An 18,475-nucleotide genomic window follows, 5' to 3' on the forward strand; every position below is an offset into this window, starting at 1 on the left:
ATTAATGTACAAAACCACCTGAATGGAGCGTGCAAAAAGGACAGGCCCAGGCCCAACAGCTGTGACCGCCATAAGCGCAAGAGGCAAGAAGCACAGAGAGCAACACAGGAGATTCTCTCTGAAAATCAGGAAACACTTTTTTCCTGTGGTGGTGGCAAGAAAAGGTTAATCAGGAAGGTTAGGAATTCTTTGTCCATGGAGACATTCAAAGGCCATCGGGATACAGACCTGGTCAGCTGGCCCTGAGTGACCCTGCTTGAGTGGGGCAGCTAGACTAAATGAACTCTAGACATGCCTCCCAGCCTCAGACATTTCAGTTTAAAAGGCTCTATTTTAAAACCAGAATTTGAACTCTGGAAGTATTTCTTAAGATCATACATAAGCAATGAAGCTCAAGTAAAATGGTGAACTGACTTTTTAATTTGCAGAGTATAAGTGTTGCAGAGTAAATGGTCTCAAATTGCTTAAAGAAAAATTAGAATGTAGTAGTGAAAGTAAGCACTGCATAGAATGCGTGTATACTAGGAAATTAACCAAAGGTTTCACAGATAGAAAATTCTGGCATTTCTTTTTTCTCAGTAATTGGCACAACTACATTAGATTTTTTAACCTATATTTAATATGTGGCAGAATTTATATTGAAAGAGAAAGTTAACAAGGGGACATCAAAGCCTTTAGATGACAGCAGAAAAGGAAATAAAAGAACAACAAAGGTTAAGGCATAGAAAAGTCAGAAAGTGAAGCCTTTGGGAATAATTTCTTTACACAGTACCCATTAATGCATGTAGTAAATTTCCAAGGTCAACAACAAAATTTAGCACAGTTTCATAAAGGAGCTGAGCAAGAAGTTCCTGTAGATAATGCTGTCTTTTTTACTAGGAATGGCAAAGGACAATTCAGGAGATTTTTTCATGTTTCATAGTCCTGTTCAAACCACATTCTACTTATGAACCCTCTGCTCTATAAATGGGTACTTTCCAACAATAATAAAAATCAATACGAAGCCCATTAAAAATGCAGAATGTAGAAGATTAATGAATTAATAGCTATAGTATTTTATATAGCAAGAAGAGCTGTCCTATATAGAGGCACAGCAATTTTGTGTGAGGCCAGGTTGCTCTTCATATGTCATGGAGATGGGGACAAATTCCATCTCCATCTCTCTCTCTTTACTGTGAGGCAGAAGGTTTTTATTAGTATGGGTGTGCAGACACTGCCTACGGGCCTCTAAAGGTAGGTGATTCTCTTCATTCTGGAGTCAGGACTCACTCATATTATTTTTTGCTTGGTATATTTTTATGGATTATTGTACTGAAATGGTGTGTTGAAGCTAAAGTGTAGTTGCGGCTGGAGCACTCTTGTGAAATTTGCATTTAAAGGCAATCTCTTTCCCCACAAGCTTATAGTCTAAATATACAAGTAAAAGGATGAAGTGACTTGCTCATAGTTGTCTAGCAGATGAGGCACAAACTGAGAGCACAGTTTTATGCACTGGAGATGTCAATATTTTTGTAGAGAATCTGTCACTTTTGGGCCAGAGAAGAAACTCATAGTTTATTTATGTACTACTAAGGAGTTCCGAGTTAGACCTCTTGTCATTTTTAAATAAAATTTTCTCCAAGTACGGCAGATATTGGTCAAAATCTTTGCTGGACTGAGCTTTAAAATATCTCAGGCATGGAGAAAAAATGTTGGAGGAGAAATAATTTAAATCAGAAAGGATTTATATGCCTATATGCAGTGAAGTGGGACATGAGCCACATTCAAAGTGAGTATATTCTTCCCTGGATGTGTAGGTGTAACTCCCTCGTGTATATTAAAAATGATCACTTACAAAATTATTTTAGATATATTAATGGACTTACTTCCAATCTATTTCTGCTTGTCAGATGTGACACCTCACATCCTTAAAGTACAAGAATGGCAACACTCTCTTTGCTCTTGACAAGTGAACTAAAACGGAAATCAAAGTATTTCTATACAGACTTTTCAAAGGAATTTTCCATTTTAACTGAATCAGGAATAGGAACTTTCTGATATTCAGAAGTATCTGCTGAGCTAGAGACTATTCATAACCATAGACAAACCCACAAACTTTCTGATAAGGCAAAATCAGTAAGTTGTGTTTTAATTGGTATCTTCTTTTTTTTTTTTTTTTTTTTTTTTTGGTGGGGGCAAGAGGAAGAGGGTGTAATGAAAAATTTTTGTTTAGTTCAATTTTATGAAAATTGAATCTTTTCAATTTTCAAAAAAATCCTTTCTCTACTTGCTGTTCTAACCTGCCCTTATTTGTCTGGTTAAAACACTGTAATTAATTTTCCTGAAACTCCAATTTATTCTTTTTTTCCACTTCTCTTTCTGGTAAAACTAATAGAAAAACAAGGTTGCAATTTGGTCACATGACTAGTATTGCAACAGGTGTTGCATTAGTGAGCGAAAGATCTCTTCTTTCCTGACTCAAGCTAGTAACAAAACATAAAGGAAAGTGTCTTTAGTAACCAAATAGATTTTCCTCATGTGGTGACTATAATGCTGTTGTGTAGCATCTCACTGAGTTTTAAAAAATTTTGTGTTGCTATTGTACTTTTCTCAGTATTTCTTCTGGTATATCATCTAGTTGTAACATCTAGCTGATGTTAGCCCTTGTTTATGGACACTCATGTTTGCCCTATGTATACATAAATGGGGGATGTTATTTGAAACAAATGCATAACTCTCATGTCTCTAATGCATTTTATTGTGGTTGAGTAGTACATACTTTTATACTTTATCAGCAAAAGATTTATAATCTGTTAACAAAGCTGTATGGAACAGTGTTTCAGCATGTGTTGAAAATATATATATTCTGCATGAATCTGCTTCAACTTAGATTTTCTTCTTAATATGTATATTTAGTGTATTGTTGAATATTAATTTGAGTAACCGTGAATAATCATAAAGGTAAAAACATAAGGCATGCAATTGTTTTAAATTATTTACAGCTGCATAAGGAGACGTTGCCTGCGCTCAGATGCCTGAGATTTAGGCAAAACACAAGTATCCAAAGTATTCAGAAATATGTATCCCTATTCAGAAAACCTGTGCAAAAGAATTTTTGTTTGTTTACTGTTTCAATTCATGGCTAGTGAACCAAGCTTTAGCAGACTGATACCTGACCAGACGTACTGTAATACAGGCAATGTTTTAATTTTGAACTACTGTACTATGAGCAAGTGTTGTGGCAGAACTTTCCTAGTTCAGAAGAGTGAGAGAACTATGCATAGTAAAGGGGAAAAAAGAATCCCTCCCTCTGTTTTATTTTTCCAGAAGATTAAATAGTAATGAATTGCATCAGAGCATGGAATGTGTTATTTATATAATTACTTATTATTTTTTAAATTTTCAAAATGAATAAATCATGCTCATTTTGGAATAGTATGCCATGATTGTGGTGGTCACACCATGCGCTTCAATAGATTAAAGGTTTCAACCAAGGGGACCAAGGGGCTCCCAACTGCAACAGTTCAGAAATAGAAAAATGACAACAAATGTAGTTTCAGAATCAAGAATGAAATCTCTTTTTCTGAGAAAAAAGATCCACAGTGACAGAACCATGTGTAAATTCTGAATAGTTTCAGCCTACACAGAAGTCCCAATTCCCAGCACATATTGATAAGCACGTATATATTCATTCCTTGAGTTCAGTGATTTCAGTTAGGTTTTCTTAATGTGCCTTAGAATTTCAGCTGAAGATTTCATCAATATGGAACCTTAGAGACAGAAACTACAAATAATGGAAAATGGAAAAGAAAAAATAAATTCATTAAATGATTGCAATTTATACCTTGAAGAAATTTTTAGCATTCCAGAAATCGTATGAACCGCACATTCAGTTACCATGTACACAATATATACTCATGGAGCTTGAAGCAAAAGATGTCATCATGAGTTTTGCTAGGATAAATAGGTAAATAAATCACAGAACGGGTTAGATTAGAAGGCACCACAGAGGGTAATCTGGTCGAACCTTCCTGCTCAAGCAGGGTCATTCTAGAGGACATTGTACAGGACTGCATCTGGGTGGTTCTTTCTGTCCCTGGAGATTCACTCAGTTTTGAAGCTCCTTTTTCTGGGACATTTGTGCAGTATTTCTAGGAATAGGTTATTTGCTCTAGTGAAGAATACACACAACTGGAAAATGTTGTTACTTTAAAACAAAATATGCCTACAAAACATGCGCAATTAGCAATTTTGACAATGACTTATTTTACATATTAGAGCACATGCTTCTGTAGGAACATATTTGTCGATTGCAAAACAGACTAATTATTTTGCTACTGGTCTCTAAAGAAAATAACCACCAGAGTCCAACCTTTCATGTGTTAAGTTTAAATGCCCCAGATCTTCAGAGACTGTGCATACTGAAGAAGTGATTTCTAATAGAAACTAACTGAAAACATTAAGGACTACACTGTGTTATTCAAAGACCTGTTTGGTGGAAGAACCAAAGCAAATCAATGGTTTTCTGTTTTTGGTAACTCTTGGCTGCTAAGTCATGCTGCTCCATCTTTTAAGGATGTCATCAATTCAGAGTACATGCAAGCAACTAGAATTGCCATCTTGGCATAAAACAGAGAAGGGTATACAAGATAACTTTCTTAAAAACTAAATTTTCTTGCATTACTATTAACCTTCATCCAAAATATTTAATTAACTATCTTTTCTGACAGTCTAATTTCTAGGAATTGAACTTAAGGAATTGAAATCAATCATCTATTTCTTTTTCAAATACCATAGTTTTAGCTCACGGAAGAAACAACTACCGACAAATGCAAATATTTCTAGATATTGGTTAGTTAAATAATACACTGCTATAATTTTTAATGGACAAAGGAATTAAGTAAACAAATAAACATTTGAAAGGAAACTTTGCTCACAAACCAAGGTTGGTTTTCATTCCTTCTTTGAAAATATGATATAGAAAGTACTCTGATGATCAGCTGATCATCACCATTCATATTTCATTACAATATATGCATCTAAGTAAACATGACTGTAGCTTTATGTGTTTCCTAATTATCCCTTGTCATAGTAACAAAGGAACACCTGTGATCATATAGTATCTGTTGTTAAGTATTATCTTTCTGATTATCAGCCAAGAGTCAAGACAAATAAAATTAATCTGGATACAGATAGGATGTTTTGGCGCTTTCTCAAATGCAGAAACAAGAATCAGAAAGTAATAGTCAGTGGAGAAATCAAATGAAAAAGCTACTCCTTAAGTTTCTAGATGATATTCTGAAAAGTTGTAGGTAATTTAATACTCAATTTTTAATTTTTTTAAAAATAAATTATAATCTCCAAGTTTGGATTTGCTGGTCTTAAAACATAACAATCTTCTGAGGCATGGACTTTTGTTTAATAGAAATGTAGAACCAGAAATGCAGATTTAATTTTCTAGAAATGATCCTGGATTGGAACTTAGTTTAAATTCTCTGCCTACATGCAGTTATATACTGCCTCCAAGCTGCAGTAGCTTTTTTACTGGTGTACAGGAGAATCAAGTGTCCAAAGGTCCACTGACCTCTTCCAATTTATATTCTTTTTCCCTCCTTTAAAATGGTAAAGTGTGGTCTGTAACTCACTTTTCAAAGATAAGCAAGTGCGAAGCTGACAGTATAATTTTGCCCTTAATAAACATAATTTATAGTGTAAGCTGTTTCAGAAGCTGTGATAAACGAGATAATTGGACATTATTCCATATTGTAACACAGACGGCCAAAATTATACCATTTAAGATACTCAAGAGGATCTGTTTGACTTCTTAAAATATACTTTTATAATAATGAAATCTAAAGCTTATACTTTTCTTTACTGACAAAGGTGTTTTGAGAAACCCATCAATTATAATTCTATCTCTGTAAGCCAGTTTCTATTGACAAGAACACTGAAATAGAATTCAAAGCTTAATTTGACTTGTAATGGTGTTGAGAATTCTCAGAAAAAACACAACATTCTTCCTTTCTTACTGAATTTTAAATTTCTTTTATGTCAAATGTATTAAAGTCAATGCTCACTCATGTAATATTCAATATACTGCATATTAATTATTCTGTGATATACAGGGGAAAGTCATAAATGAAATGTAAAATATTAATACAAACCTTGGCAGAGGCCTTTAAAATCCTGTGTATGTAGTAGTACAAGAAAATGCACATTTTAAAATGAAAGTACAAACCACTCTGTATTATAAGTCAAGATTAAGGAATACTCCCAGTTTTGCTATACTTCTACTTTCCTGGTATTTTAAAAGCCTGATGATCTAAGAGCACACACATTTACTTATCTTTCAAAGACATAATCACACTGTCATCCATTTCAGTACCACAAAAGATGGATAGCATAACATGGACTTAAAATGGGTTCATTAATTATCAAAAAGATAAGTGTTTCATCAGGTATATACAGCAGATAATATTTATCTTTTCTCATAGAGAAAAAAGATTAAAGTAATTCTTACACACATACTGGAAAAGAAAAAGGCTGTACCACTGAAAGTTTCATAAAGTGACACTAGATAATACACTCTGCCACTAAAGACAACCTTACACAAACACAGCCACAGATGCCTTCCATCACATTCAACTTTGGCAGTTAAATACCAGAATGAAACCATATATTCCAACTTTAACTATTTCGTAAACTTCCTTTTGCTTCTTAGCAATTACACACACAGGGACTGCTTTTCAAAAGTTAGTGTTTCTGCTGCAGTATTTGATAACTACTTGATAGATATAGAGTAAATAATTTCACTAACTGTATAACACAATGATACGTGAAAACAAATACCAGGACTGCAACAGTCTCTGAAAGGAAATATCAAGTCCATCTAGGCATAATTAGTGAAACTGCTATGTGAAGTAAAGAAATATTACTATAAGTCTGTCAGAAAAGAAACTCTGACCAAATAAAACAAAACTTGGGTTATTCTTACATATTTAGCAGGGATCTGATCTGAAACAAAATCAATAAGAAACAGAAAATCCCCTCATAAGAAATAACTGATTAAAAATATACTATCATGAACTGGAGAGCACATATTAAATTGTCAATTATATACATATAAAAAAAAGTGTTTCATATTAAATCTTTCCTCAGAACAATCGCTCCAAAGCTGAGATGTTGCAGGTACAATTACCAGTAAATGAGAAAAAGCAATAAGAGAAATAATTTCTCAGCTGTGATTTCCTAAAAACTATGTATTATGCTTGTAAAGATATTATATCACTGGTCTTACTTTGCCTTATGTTTATTGAAAACATGTTTGGGATAAATAGATCTTTGTCTAGATATATTTAAAAAAATACCCCAAACCCAAATTCTTTAAATTGTAGTGAGTTTCACACAAGTAACACCCATTTCACTCAACATTTTAATTCTGCTATAGATAAATATTTTAACACTTGTATATGTCACCAACTCTTTTTATTTAGTAATTTGCAGCAAAAATAGAAACATTACTCTCAGAAATAGCACAAGCCAAAATCTCAAAGCAATCCCTCTCTTCTAACTGCAACACCCTCTCTGAAGTATGTAAAAATAATGCAATGTTTAGAAATAGTCTTTTTCATGACTTTTAGATTTGGCTCAGTGAAAATGCAGTGAAATCAGTGGAGGCTTACACTAGCTTTACTGAATTCTGGATCATTTTTCTAATGTGAATCAGTAAATCAGTTTACTTACAAGACTGCATATAATTTATTCCACATTACAAAACAGAATTGATGCCTAATTTTCCTTAAGGTAAAATTAAAACTTAAAAAGACTGTTGATTTATATGCAACTTAGGATGCATGGCCTTTTTCAATATCTGTAATTATCTGTCCCTACATATTTACAGTTCTAACAATTGCAGAAATAAATTTAGATGAGAAAACATTTTAAAAAATTTATTGATTATGAAAAAATGATTTTAAAAATCCCCAATTTTTGTAGTTTGTCAAAGATTCAGTGCCACCCTATCAATTTAGCAAAATTTTTATTTAGAAGACACAAACACAGCAAACTCCATTTGTAACAAAATATCTAAGGAGACTCACTGAGGTGAAAATACAAAACATTAGAATACTAAAAGGAAAACTATTAAGAACTTGCATCAATTTTGTGTGCTGCTCTATATAGCAGCATTTTAAAAATAGAATTACAGTTTGCTTTCCGTCATCATTATTGATTCATCCAAATGCCTTATGGACATCGATAAGGAGATCTATTGAATCTTAATGGCAAAAATGTCAGGAGCAGTATTGAAACTAACACAGGTCAGTGATTTTTAGCTTCAGCGACTTCTTGAAAATGATGCCCTGACAGTTTGCTTTTCCACTGCTTTAAAAGAATATTTTAATGGCACATAAACTCTTATGATGTTCTAAACATGTTAAGAAAAGGAAACACCATTTAGTTCAGGCCCATACTTCCCAAAGCTGAAATATTATGTTTATTTCCACTTAAAACATTAAGGCCATCCTAACAAACCTTTCAAGAGATATATAATAATAAATAGAAACCCTCCAAGGGGAGCAAGTTTATTTAAATCTAAATGATAATGTCATTCATATTAAAGGATTAAATAATTGAACATATAAAGAACTAAAAATGCATCACTGTTTAACTCCTGAGAAATTAAGAAATGCTCACTGTTTAAATTAAAATCTATATACATGCCTTAAAATATACAAAGTGCACAGAGTTAGGAGTGTAAAATATAAAAGCCTGATACTGACTAAATCTTGGCCACAAAATATTACCAAAATTTGAGCTGGTGAAGAGTATACTGGTTTAACTATGAACTGGAGAATACTTTATCTGATTTTATCTGATTTTTCATATTTTTTAAAAAATAATTTGATACTTGTGAATTTATTTAAAATAGGAATAGCTGCTTTCTTTTTTTTAATCTATATTTACAATCAAATCAGTCTCAGAAACTGAAATGAAGCTTTCAGATTGAAACATTATCATGTTTAAAATGACATACCTTCTTTTTTAACCACATACATGCACACTATATTCAAACAAAATAGCATTTTAATACGGTGAATATTAATGAATTTGACAGTGCTATTTTGGGAAAATGCCAATGACATTCATACACACCGAATGTATCTTTGCAGTCCAAGCAGAAAAAAACCCACATAAAAATGAGGACTGGATTCAGCAAGCATATAGGATGAAGAAGTTAACTCAGGGATTGCAGAGTGAATGACAGCCTATTTTCTGCTGCTAACTCAAGATTAGAATTGGCACCTACCCTTATGCTAATGAACACCTAATTAGAGACACCTCCTATTCAATAAACTGCTCTCTTATCATCAGTTAGATTACCTGACAAGCCCTTTCACTCCAGTTCTGGCCCACCAAGAATCTTCATTCTTTTTCTTGTCTTCTTTTCTGCAAGAGAACTGATCCCGCTTAATCCCTGGAATAATGTATCTCCTCTTGTGGAAGAGCTGGTTTCCCTCTTCCCCTTTTTACATCAAGCTAATGGAGCCAGTAGGTATTCTATTGATCTTTCTCTATGTGGTTTCCTCAAGGATTTGACAGACTTCCTTACAGGTTAAACATCCAGGCTTTCTGAAGTGGCTATAAAGCTTTAGTTTTGATTTTTCAAACTTTTTTTTTCAAACCCTTTCTCATCCATAATCTTTAAAAGCTCAGTTGATGCCATGCAGAGTACAGGCTTATTTCTTTGCTGAACTAATCTAGACACTGTCTAGTGTTGAGTACAGTTGTCTGATTCAAATCTTCTGTTACAAAGCAGATGACATCTAGCTAGATGTCATGAGAAGAGACTAACAATGACAATTCACTTATCCCTTAGAAAGAATCAATTCTCCCACAATGCATCTGTCAGAGAACTCTCACTCAGTAAAAGCAATTTTTCTAGCTGTCTGACACTGTAATTGCTCTTAAATTTTCAATGAACGTTTTACAAGAACTCCCCTGAACCATGATGAAAAACTTAACTTTTTCTAAAAATGAGAGGCTGACAGGATGAAAGAGGTCTTTCTCTTTAAAGCTTTGCTTGCTTCAGTAGGAATTCTTTCATATCATCAACAAGCTGTTGAATAGAGGATAGATTACTTTCCATTTATTTCATCAATCAGATTAAAGGCTCTCCTTCACAATGCCCTTTAAACAAGAGCTGTTTATGATGTCCTCCCAGGTTCTACTTTAATGTAGTATTAAATCACCCTGAGCAAAGAGGCAGGCAAAGCATATAAATATGATGAATATCTGACAACATTTAAGAATTGCATACATTCAGGTCATTTCCCTATTTCTTGTCACCCTGCAAAAAATCTGAAATCCCTCCATTGTCCCAAGCAGGCTTTAATGATTATGTGTCATTTTGATCTGCCTATTGTCAAAAAGAGTGGAAAAAAAAGAAAAAATTTGATATATAGATAGATGTATAGATAGATACATGATAGTTCTGTACCTGAAATCTTCAGAGAGAGTGTGCATGACACCAGCACACAGAACTGCTTGTTCCCACATATATTTAATTAAGATTTACTCTGAAAGATGGATTCACTTGTAGGTGCAGCTTGGTTCTATTTTTAGTACACATAAATATTGCACAGGAAAAAAAAAAGGTGTGTTTCTTTTCATTTTGTATGCACTGAAACTGTTTTATTAGTATATGAGAAATATGTACAAGCTGTGGGCAATTGTTCAAGAATAATCAATAAGACTTTTGGTGTTATTATTGAGAGACACCATTCCTTATTATCCACATAATTCCTTAATGAAATAAAGGTAGGCATATTAAGACGTATCATTTTCCCTTGCTCACCATAGAATTTTGAAACACAGTAATGAATTTTGAAATATTTACATGTCATGATATATTTTAATTAAGTATTTAGCATTTTAAATACCAGCTATTTATGTTAGAAATGGGGAGTTCCAGTACAATCAATAAACATAAACCATTAAATAACTTGCATATAATCAACACTTAAATAGCAAGACCATATTGAGAATAAATTTATATTTCCATGAGAATTCTAAACTCTATTTTGTGTATTTAGGGTGGCTTTTTTTTTTTACTATCTATCATGCAAAAATTCTGAAACTATTGTTAATGTGCATATGATACACAACCACATTGACAATATGCATTAATTAAACAAATATTGTTGTAATCTTCACTGCAGTGTTGTTCTTGCCTCTCTGCTGGGGCTCTCCTCCCATCTCTGCATCACAGTCCTTCCTGTCTTCTCAGGGGCTCCTCTTGGGCTCTTGACCCACCCCTATTTATCTCAGTTACCTTCACGAGCTACAGCTGCTGCCCAACTAAGGACCCTGCAGCTGCAGCTCGTTTGGAGAAACTCAGACCCACACAGGTCTTACAATACAACATATATTCAGGCCCCCACATTGACACACACAGGTCTTACAATACAACATATATTCAGGCCCCCACATTTCCCCCCTTTTCTTTTAACAATTATACAATTACAATACGCATACAGTCCCTTTTGCTACTTCTACAAACACTGCTGTGGATACTATTATAGATGTGCTAAAATACAGCCAAAAATACATGGATGCAGCTGTTGAACTGGTGAAGAGAGAGGTATGGTGTTGTAATTTTGCTGCAGTGTTTATACAATTATAATATGCATACAGTCCCAGCTCTCAGGCTGCCACAGCTCTCGGCTGTCTTTAGATGTTCCAAGGCTCTTTTCCTTAAAGGCCATATTCTTGCAGCTTTCTGCTGCTACAGCTCCTTAATTCAAAGGCCATATTATATTCCAAAGTCCCAGCTCTCAGCTGTCCAGGGATTCCATATCTTCTCTAGTCCCAGCTCTCAGGCTGCCACAGCTCTCGGCTGTCCGGGGGATTCCATACCTTCTTTTGATGTTTGGCTGCATGTTCTTCTTCACATGGGGTCACCAGTTGTTGTAATCTTCGCTGCAGTGTTGTTCTTGCCTCTCTGCTGGGGCTCTTCTCCATTCTCTGCAGCACAATCCTTCCTGTCTTCTCAGGGGCTCCTCTTGGGCTCTCGACCCACCCCTATTTATTTCAGTTACCTTCACGAGCTACAGCTGCTGCCCAACTAAGGACCCTGCAGCTGCAGCTCGTTTGGAGCAACTCAGACCCACACGGGTCTTACAATACAACATATATTCAGGCCCCCACAAAATATGATTGATTTATTAAATTGAGAAAAATTTTTTACTTTAACCTTCTGAAATATTTCCCTGTGAAGCGTCTAGTGTACAGGATAGTAACTACTAGTGTTTATGTTAATGTGATAAAAGTATGATTATGTATTAGGAAGCTTTCTGATTGTGCTTTTTATAAATTATGGGAGTGGACCTGTGTAACTGGAATTCTCCCTATAAGAAAAAAGTTTTCTTGATGGAAACTATAAATTTCTTAATAAAAAGGGCATGATTGTCATTCCCTTTATGTAATGCTACAATAAAAATAAGAGTGTATAACTTATTCCCTACTCCAAATCCACATTCTAATAATAATTGTAAAAAAACCCTGCCTTTAAAATTCAGACTTCTTTCACAAACACAAGCTTTCTCAGTCTAACTGGCAGTGGTGTTTTGTTTTCAGCTTTAGTTCTTTACACATACAAACTCCTCCTGCATTTGTCCATTTAAACATTTCCATATTCCTCCTTTCTCTGCTGCTTACTCTCCATATGTGTTATATTACTGTTTTGTCTGCTTCTTCTCTTTTCACAGTAAATTGGAAGAACTAGCACATCTTTTGTGGTCCCATTGAAGTCAGTAAGAAATATATTTTTGAATAAGGACTCTCAAATTCATGGAGAAATTCTGTAAGTTGATTCACTATTGCTTTGCAGAGCTACTTCCACGAGCCACTTCTGTTTATACTAGTGTAAAATGGATCAGTAAGTAGGTTTCTTATTAAAAAAAAATTCTGTGGTCTTACTTATTAAAGAGTTCCGTATTCTGAATCATCCTTAACAGTCATAATGCACTGATCTCATGTTAGTTCAGCATTTACTTGGTACAATTGTTGAGAAAAATAAAGTATTATCCATTTTTAACTATCAAATGCACCTTGTGCATAAAATTTGCTAATTTTGACAAAATATCAGCTGGAAGTATCTCTTAGAATAAAGAAAATATTTCTTAGAGTGAATAAAGTTTAATTGCCAGCAAACTAACAAGGTAGAACAGCGGATGCTGCTTGGAATTTTAATTTGTCTAGTGTACACTTGTCTAAATTAAGAAAGTAGAAATTATGAAGAAGAAACTTAATCACAATATTATAAAAGTCTGTGTACAAGTAGTTCTATTCTAGTTCAGACTAGTAAATGAGGAATTATTTGTTGCCTAAGAAAAAATGTTTCTTGCATTTTGCAATATCAAGAGAATAATTTTTGCCTAGATCTGTGTACTAAAATCCTAAAAGAACTATACTCTTAAAAAAATTTAAAAAATATTGGTTTTTACTTCTCTTATCATTTACACAACTATAAAGAAAAGATAGATCTTAAATATACTTTGCAAGAAGATATTCAATCTACCTTCTGATAAACATGTTTGGTTTGATTTCTTAACATTTACTTTTGTGGCTTTAGATGTTCTTAAAAATACTATAAATTTTCTCATGTTGAAGTTTAGAAGTGAGTCAATTTTATTTTTCCTTAAAACAGAGCTATAATCTTCATTACCTATTATCTTTAATTTTTAATTCATTTGGAGAAAATAGGCAATATGGACAATAATTTTCTGGATGTCAATAATATTTCCAGCATGGACTGCAGAAGGGGAAAATCCTGGACATTGAACACCTTTTCTATCTGTAAGCCTATTTTCTACCATAAAAGAAAAGCAAACCCAGTAATTCTATCAGTGCTGGTCAACTTTCCAAAGAGTTCTCTACAACAAGTGTTGCGATTCTGAAAACTTTTTCACTCTGCTTATTTTAGAAAAAGCAACTGTATTTATTTTCACTGGGACATTCTCTTCTAATAAACCTGTTTCTGCTCTTCCTGAAATCAGTAGGGTGATTTCAACAAGAGCAAAGTTCAAGAAAGGGTCTATGGAGGTACCCATCTTTAAAAACACAAAATTAAGATCCTCTGTTATCACCAGCAGGAAGATTCACGCACTTTGAGTTAGACACATATTGAACTGGGGCCTGAAAATTATACATTTCATATAAAGTAATCTCACAGTGTGAACATGCAAGTAGGAGGAGATGATGACTGTTATTACAGATATTCTTTCAAAATATTTCAGATCCAGACATTTTACAGATAAGAAAAGTATGATCAAATGAAACAATTTGTAATTGAGGAAATATTATGCTGGATTCAGTATAATTTTACTTCTAAGAGAAATACTTTAAAGAAACTTGAAACACATACACACAAAAAGTCTATTTAAAAATGTAGCAAGAAGTACCTACATGCTTAAAGGGCATGAAAGAGTGACAGGGAGTGTGTGATGAAAATGCTGAAGGTATCTGTATGCTGATTTTGAGAGGGTTGCTGTTGTATTATGACTTTCCACCCCCCTGCCCCCCAAAATCCCAAAGAACAGAAATAAACACTAAGGGTGAACAATGGAAGATGCATCATGGAAGATTTAAGCCATGTAAAAATGGTGAGCTATTATTCAAATAAGATTGTCTTAGGCTGGAGAAGTGCAAAAAACATCAGACCCTTGAAACATTTGTCTGAACTCCAAACTCCTGTGGATTCCCTCATAATTTGAGTTTTATAACTTTGTTATTAACACTTTGCTGAAACAGAAGCAATGGCCAGCTCATCTTGCTGAGAGTGAAAACTACAGCAAGCCATACAAGGTTATACTTCACCAGAGTTAATTGATTTTACATCTGGCCCATCAATTAGTTTTATAGAAGTTGAATAGTGCCTTTGTCTTCATCTTAATACTGAAGTATACACAGAAAATTATTTCTTTAGATCCCTCATTAAATCAATCAAAATTACATTAAAAGAGAAAATTATTTGAGCTATATGAACTCCATAACAGCAAATTTTGTTTAGTATCTCTAAAGCACAAGCAAACTAGTGATTTAGAGACACTAAAAACAAAAGCCTACTTAGGACGCAGAGGCTAGAGAAAATGTCAGAAAGAGAAAATATTTTTGAATGAAGAAAAATACAAAATAATTTTCAATCATATTTATATAGACACTTTAAGATTTGAGGATACATAACCATTTATGCCATTTTCTAATTGAATTTCATGATTATATTTGTTTTCTTAATAATTCTGCAATGATGAACTGAGATGCAGGAAAAAAATTCCATTCACATCATATACTTCACAGCTCATTAACTGAACTCATAAACAAATTTTCTCTGCATTTCCCAGCATTACATTTAGTCTCATTGCCAGTCAATAAAAATAACCATAACTAAGGAGAAAATATTAGCTGGGAATGAAAAAAAATTTACAGTGTTGTACATGTAGAAGCTATTCCTAGCTATTTAGTGATATATACTGTCTTGGAAGATTTATTTTCCTCTATCAATATTTCTAAATTGGGCAAATCAAACTCACTCCAATTATAAAATTTATATTTAAAATTTCCTTGTTATTTTCCAATTGGATATGACCAGATTTAAGCTGGGACAAGAGCTCATTTTCATCCTGATAGCTGGTACTGTGCTGTGCTTTGCATTCAGTGTGAGAATCACACCAGTGGCACGGAGATGTTTGGGAAGTTGCTCAGCAGTGCTCACCCTAAATCCAGGACATTTCAGTGTGCTGTGCTCTGCACTGCTCAGGTGCCCCAGAGGCTGGGGGAGCAAGGCCAGGAGAGCTGACCCGACCTGGCCAAAGGATGTGCCCTACACAGAGCAGCATGGCCAGGATGGAGCTGGGGGAGCTGCTGGGGATGGGCTGGGATCAGTCAGCAGGTGCTGAGCACCCACATCACTGAGCATCACTGCCTCCCTGGGGCTTTAGTCCTCTGTTTCTCATTATTATTATTATTATTATTATTATTATTATTATTATTACTACTACTACTACTACTACTACTTCTACTTCTACTACTACTACAACAACAATTATTTTACTTTTTTCCTATTATTAAACTGTTCTTTTCTCAACCCACCCATTTTAAATTTTTCCTTCTACCCCATCCTAGTGGGGCAGGTGGGTGGGTGAGTGGCAAGGGAGCAGCTGCATTGTACTTAATGACCAGGGTTAAATCACAAGAAGATTAATCCGAACTTTAAAAAGGCTTGGGCGGAATTCCTTGAAAATGTATTGATTCTGGTAGTGAACTCCCTTGCTCTAGAATTGCAAAATATGTTTTCAGAAGCTTAATTTTGATGTTTTTTATGTGCTTTCTGTCACTGCAGACTTTTCCTAGAGTGTCAGTGGGGACTGAGAGTCTCCAAAGAGCGCTTGTGTTGGTCCTGAAGCAGGTGTTCAAAGCCTATGGAATGAATCCATGGACCTTTGAGGAATCCAGCTTCATTAGGCTGGATACTTTCCAAAATCTTATATTATAAGCTTAGATATCTATGCAAAGTGTACAATGAAAGTTACACTGAGACATTTCAATTGTTATTTTGGTATATTATGAATTGTCATTCAAATTCGTGCAAAGCATGTCAAAAAGGAATGCCAAGAATATAAAAAAAAAGTGAAAGCGAAGGAATTATGCAAAAGATGAATGTTTAGGATTTAGGCAGTCAGATTTAGGAATTAAAATTGTGCAGGTAATTTACTCTGTAAAATCCCTACAGGTTTTCCTGCCTTTTAAAGGGCACAAGCATCTAAAATTCTCTTTTATAGACCAGTTGTCTGTTTTCTGACTGCCAATTTCACCAGGTCAAACAGCTGCAAAATTTAGAGCCAAAAAAGGTGTCTGTTGCGAAATTGACTCTTGGAAAGGCCCTGGGACAAGGTATTGGTGAGCAGCTTATCCAACTGCTTGTGTTAGCCTTCACTCAGCTCTTGCAGCTTCTTCTCTACCTCTTATGAATAGAGGCCTGGCACAAGCAAGAATTTAAAGTATTTGCATACCAGTAAGTTTACATCTGAACTTTTTGGTTTTAGTATTTTCTGTGAAAATGGAATGGGAAATTAATTTATGCAATGTGATTGAAGCTTATTATTCAGAAAAGCTTATCCTCTAGCAGCTTAAAATAAGAAGGTTAAAACTTCTTTAAAGTAGGAGTTAAATTTCTTATTTTATGTAATTCCATACCAATAGAAGTTTGGGTTTAACCATTTCAAGGCATATTGGTAGATAGATTTCCAAAAAAAAGAGATGTAAAATTCAGAATAGCATGAAAATTAACAAAATTAAATAAAAAAAAAAAAAACAACCAAAAAACTGCATCATTTTTTAAAAGTATTCACTTATTTAAATTATAGTGAAATTTCATATATTGTAAACACCAGGTTAAACTAAGCAGCAAATTATACTTCTCTTACCAATTCTTCTTCCCTGCAACAAAAAAAAAAAAAAAGGGGGGGGGGGGCAAGATTACAAAATCCTGTAATTGTATCCCTTTGACAAGGACCATTTAAAAATCACCTGTAACAGTTTTCTGGAATACATTGCTCTGCAGTAAGTAAACTCAGAGGTGGAAGAGACAAGCAGCAATCACAGGCACAATTTAAAAATATTTAATTGGATTTTTCTGAATGAACACAAATGCTCCTTTTAACAATAGAACAGAGCAAAAAAAAAAAGCAGATCAGCTTTCAGGGACACATATTCTCATGTTGTTGAAAACTTGGCCTCAACTCTCAACTACATTAGCTGATGCAGTTATATGAAGAGACCTTCTCTTTATCTGAGTAGGTTTTCTTTTAACGGTAAGATAATTACAACTACAACTACTTTATATTAAATATATTTATTTTAACCGTTCTTACTGAAGTAGTTGTTTTCCAGTTGCTAAACTGAAGGAAGGACTGAAAAGTTTATGAAAACAAGGTATTTAATGTTGAATCTGATGTGGTGGAAAAAACAGAAAAGCAGGCAGGTGAAGTTTAGAGACTGGAAAAACTCAAAAATTATAAGGTAAGATCAAATTTAAACAACTAGAAGATAGAGTTTTATTCAATTTAGTATTTATAAATGTAAATAAAATAGTCTTAATTTTTATGTTTTAGAACAGAGGAGGCAGAATATAATTAGTACAATCCAACTAAAGACCAAGAAGGTACAATGACTATTTTCAAGGGTTGAAATATACAGAAGTGCTTTCTGTATATTTCTTTGAGAAGACCAAGGCAAAGTATATTTAATTCTTTTTGCAGTGACAGTAAAAAAAATGTATACCCTAAATGTGTGAGAAAAATGTTCAAAAAGTGTTTGAAAGACTGAGTGAGTTGGAAGAAGAGAGAAAAGATGAGGGGTTTCCAGCTAGGGTCTTGAGTGTTGAGGAGAATAAGAGAAAGATTGCTGGCAAAGATGATAATTTGTGAGCATCAGGGCA

At 34.0% G+C, this 18,475-nt stretch overlaps 1 long non-coding RNA gene across 1 annotated transcript in view; it reads right to left on the reverse strand.

Moving 5' to 3' along the window:
• Window positions 1-9,802, reverse strand: part of LOC141727065 (uncharacterized) — a 116,348-nt gene extending 106,546 nt beyond the window's left edge. The window contains exon 1 of the long non-coding RNA XR_012578071.1: window positions 9,361-9,802. This is a non-coding gene — a long non-coding RNA (uncharacterized LOC141727065). The remainder of the gene's footprint in view (window positions 1-9,360) is intronic.
• Window positions 9,803-18,475: the final 8,673 nt, after the last annotated feature.

The sequence above is a fragment of the Zonotrichia albicollis genome, chromosome Z, assembly GCF_047830755.1.
Source record: "Zonotrichia albicollis isolate bZonAlb1 chromosome Z, bZonAlb1.hap1, whole genome shotgun sequence".
NCBI lineage: Eukaryota > Metazoa > Chordata > Aves > Passeriformes > Passerellidae > Zonotrichia > Zonotrichia albicollis.